The sequence below is a fragment of the Astyanax mexicanus genome, chromosome 5, assembly GCF_023375975.1.
Source record: "Astyanax mexicanus isolate ESR-SI-001 chromosome 5, AstMex3_surface, whole genome shotgun sequence".
Lineage (NCBI taxonomy): Eukaryota > Metazoa > Chordata > Actinopteri > Characiformes > Acestrorhamphidae > Astyanax > Astyanax mexicanus.
The window spans coordinates 12,562,517-12,567,184 of record NC_064412.1 but is presented as its reverse complement, the minus strand read 5'-3'; positions in this window follow the sequence as shown (position 1 = coordinate 12,567,184).

The window sequence follows — 4,668 nt, the reverse complement described above, 5'->3', positions numbered from 1 at the left end:
CAACCCCTCCTAAACCTAATCTTTACCTACAACCCATCAGCCTTAACATAATCTGCCAACCCTCAATTTACACATATATTTAACTTACTACCCCTCAATCATAAACATACCCTTTAACATAAACTTATTTATATAACCTATTACACCTCTGTCTACACCTAAACTTAACCTACTACATCACAATCTAAGCCTAAACTTAATCTACATCCCCTAAACTTAAACGCCCACCCCTAAACCTAAACTCAACCAACAACCCCTCAACATAAACCTAAACATAACCAACTACCCCTTAATCTAAATCTAAATTTAACCCTTCTACTCCTCATTCTAAACCTAAACGTAACCTATACCCCTCAATGTAAAGCTAAGCATAACCTCTTACACCTCAATCTACATCTAAATTTAACCTACTACCTCTCAATGTAAACTTCATAACCTATTAATACCAATTGATCTACACCTTATTTTAACTTTGTACTCCTCATTCTAAATCTAAACTTATCCTACTACCCCTCAACCTAAACCTAAACATCAACTCAAATACAAACCTATCTAAATACAAATGTTACCTACTACCCCTAAATCATTTAATTTTATCATTACATTTAAAATAAAAAGCTGCATAACCAGAATTGTAGTAGCGCCATATCCTTCTTAAGTACATGGTAATTTTGTTGCATGTTTTTGGCAAAACAATGCCACCAGTGGACAGGGGTTGTAGTGTAGATTGTTAAATATGTTTAAAACATGTTGCAAGTGTTGCAGATTTCTTGGGGTACATTTTAGTGGGATATGTATGAATAGTATCTTGGGAAGTTAATGTTGAATTTTGAATGATTTCTATTTTTTCAATCATCATTTAAGGTATGTTTAAAAACAAAGACAGGCAGTGTCAGTGGTGCAAAGCATTACAACTGTATTAGTAGCACCCCCCTGTGGACACATCTCAGCCTAATAACAATGACTTTCATTATATCTGTACAGTGCAATATAATGCCAGCTGTAGACATATTATAGCTATTTTATGTGTTTTAATAGTTAGCTTAAACAGCTTTAGTGTAAGTGCAGGGTAGTGTAAGTTTCATTCTGAGATCAAGGTGATTCACACATACACACTGATACATACACATTCACACATACACATACACACATACACATTCACACATACAATCGGAAAACAGAGTAGTCGGCTGAGCTTGAGCTTCTATTTTTAGGGCTGTAATAAAAAAACAATGAATGCTCTTAAATGATTAAACATGTATGTCGTATCCACACATGTATCTTGTATCCATCTGACATAAGTAAACTATAAAACTAAGACACAGATGTAAAGCAGTATATTTTATTTACATGGAATAAATTATTAGTAATTTATAATGCACAGATTTAGATGTTTAGATGTTAAGTGAATGTATCTAGATTAGTCTAAGATTCACCCTCAGGCAGTCATACAATGACAAAACAACCCTTCCATTCTGTGTACTCAGGGTAGTTTTATATCACAGTCATTATAAAACCTGTCTGACCATACAGAGTGTTATTATACTGGGAAATCCTTGCGAACCTCTCCTGCAGCTTCACAGCATGTCAGTGATGGATACAGCAGCAGCATCAACACTGTGATGGGATGGGTTTGGTTTGTATTTTTGGCTGTGAGAGAGGGAGAGAGAGAGAGAGAGAGAGAGAGAGAGAGAGAGAGAGAGCAGGGAAAACCCTGGGCCTTAAAGGGAGTCCTGCACAATACAGGCACACACACACACACACACACATACTGCTACACACATGGTATGTTCATGCCCAGTGAACTGTGCTGGGGCTCAGCTGTTCCAACCAAGCAGCAGAGGGGTTCCTCATTATTGCATACAAACACACACACACACACACACACACACACGAAGCTAGAGGTCCCTTGTCTCTCATTCTCTCTGCTCTGCCAGCCTCTCCTGGGATTGGGCCAAATATACTCAGCGATAATGGTTTGTATTACACCACTTACTAAAGCACCATTTGAACAAAGCATTAATCATTGTCAGAGTACAGTCAAGGAAATTATGTTTAGGCTTTGGTCCACAAAGTTTACAGGTAAGTGCAAAACAGAAAAGTGAAAGCAACACCTTGCCTTGTAGTTTGGCACATTTGCCAAGCATGAGCACTGTAAAATGCTCCAGACAGAACTGGAAGCCATATTGTGGAAGCAAAGAAAGGAAAGAGGGCAGCGTGTATCCTATCATTAAGTCTTGTATTGTATTGTAATCTCTTGGGTTTGCATGTACAGCTCTGGAAAAAATTAAGAGACGACTTCATTTTCTGAATCAGTTTCTCTGATTTTGCTGTTTATAGGTATATGTTTAAATAAAATAAACATTGCTATTTTTTTCTATAAACCACAAACAAGATTTCTCCCAAATTCCAAATAAAAAATATTGTCATTTAGAACATTTATTTGCAGAAAATTTGCAGAGCTTTCAGACCTCAAATAGTGCAAAAATAATAATAATCAAGTTCTTAATTATGAAGTTTTAAGAGTTCAGAAATGAAATCACAGTTTTCATGTATCTTGGCATGTTCTTACACACTGCTTTTGGATAACTTTATGCTGCTCCTGGTGCAAAAATTCAAGCAGTTCAGCTTAGTTTGATGGCTTGTGATCAACCATTTTCCTGTTAATTATATTTCAGAGGTTTTCAATTTGGTAAAATCAAAGACTCTTCTTCTTTTAGGTGGTCTTATTCTATTTTTTTCCAGAGCTGTATATCCTCGGTTATTGCTGACTGTCTGGTCTCAATGTTGAAGGCTGTAAGAGCAAGTTAACCCTTTCTCTGCTGCTAAGAGGTGTCTAAAGAACACAGCATTTTTTTGAATTGGCATTTGTTAATGTTTCAATCATCAAATTTCTAAGAGCTTAACTAGGCCTAATTTATAGTATAAATGTAAACTAATTACTCTTAATTGTGAGGTGTATACTAAGTCAGAAGTGCATCTGAAGTACATAATTCAGTAGCCTATAATTTTTTTTTACGTTTATTAAACTCTGGTGTAAGTAAACTATACTTAAAACATTGATTAATACAACATATAATACCTAACTTACGTTACTTAGTTTATTTAAGGCAGTTGGTTTGCATGTGGATTTAGGTGAGCTAAACTAATTCGATTTTACAGTGAAGTCAAGGTAGGGCCTAAACTTTTTACAGGTATATTAATACACACTATTATCAAGCATGTGCACATGAACACACATACGATAAAAACCTTTGCTGCTTAGTGTTGAGACAATCATGCGTGGCTAACAGCACATCACTGCACTGATCATGTACACATTATATAAGGAACAGGATGCTCTAGGTCATTTAAAACCATATTTGCTCACTCATTTAGAAAAATGAATAATGCAAGGCTTTGAAGTTCTTTTCCATTTATATCACATCTATTACAGGAAACCAACAGATGGATGGAGTGTATAAAGTTACCTAAAATTACCTTTCTCAGTATCTGTGGCTTATTAGTTACAGTGTTTTGTGTTCTGCTTAAGAGGACACATTAGTTGTGACATTGAGTATCTGGCTCCTCTTCTTGGCAAGGCTAAGAATAGTGTGTTGGGATGTCTGCTGCAATGATCTGGATGCAGGAAGTTCGTATCTTGCACAGAAACAAAATGAGAACAGGGTGACTCAGCAGTTTAAACAACACCTGCTTTGGCCTCGTCTCGGATGAAGAAGTTTGAACATCTGTAACCTACTTTACTGTGACCTACAGACCATACAGGTGCAGCAATGTGCCGTTTTATTTCATTACCATGTGATAATGTCCTGCTCAGTCCTGGTGATTTACTCACTTATAGCGTATAGTGTCCCAGGAACCAAACTGGTGATCTGCAGCATTTGTTTATGTGGGTTTAAAGCATTAAAAGAAGGAACAGGGTTGGACACCCTAGTGAAAAATGCATTATTGCATTATTATTATTATTATTATTATTATTATTATTATTAAATGCATTATTAATCAGTATATTTAAAGAGTGCTAAAATGGAACAGCTTTTTTGTACTTACTTAAATTGAGCTACTTAACTGTACTAAAATGGAACTATTGTAAATGAGGTAACATTTAAAAATACTACTTCATGTATGTAACCCCATATTTTAAATATGCTTACAGTAAAATTATAATACATTTAATTTAATTTAATGACTATTACAACTGTATCACTAATATACACTGAGTATAAATGTACTAAGAATTGATGTTAAATATATATTTACATTAGAGTACAAATATGCTTCTTGTTCCTGTCTTTTGTAAGTAGCACACTTCTAGTACACTTTATTGGGTATAAAAAATATATTTTAATATACTGTACTACACTTTTTTGCATGTTACAAATTTACCTAAAATGTTATAAATGTAGTAATTTAAATTACTTTCTAAAAAGTTACATGATACATTTTGCACTTTAAGTGAACTAATGTAACTGTTGTTTTTAACACACTTACTAAAAAAAGTACAAAAGTATATTTGAAAATAAATATTATTTTTTTTTAATATTCACTATATTGTACTTTTTTAAAAGTATGATCAAACTTTATTTTCAAACATTTGATGAAAGCATAATATTAATGTACTTTTAATGTATTTTAGGTAAATACATAAATCTGTTAGTATATTTGCAG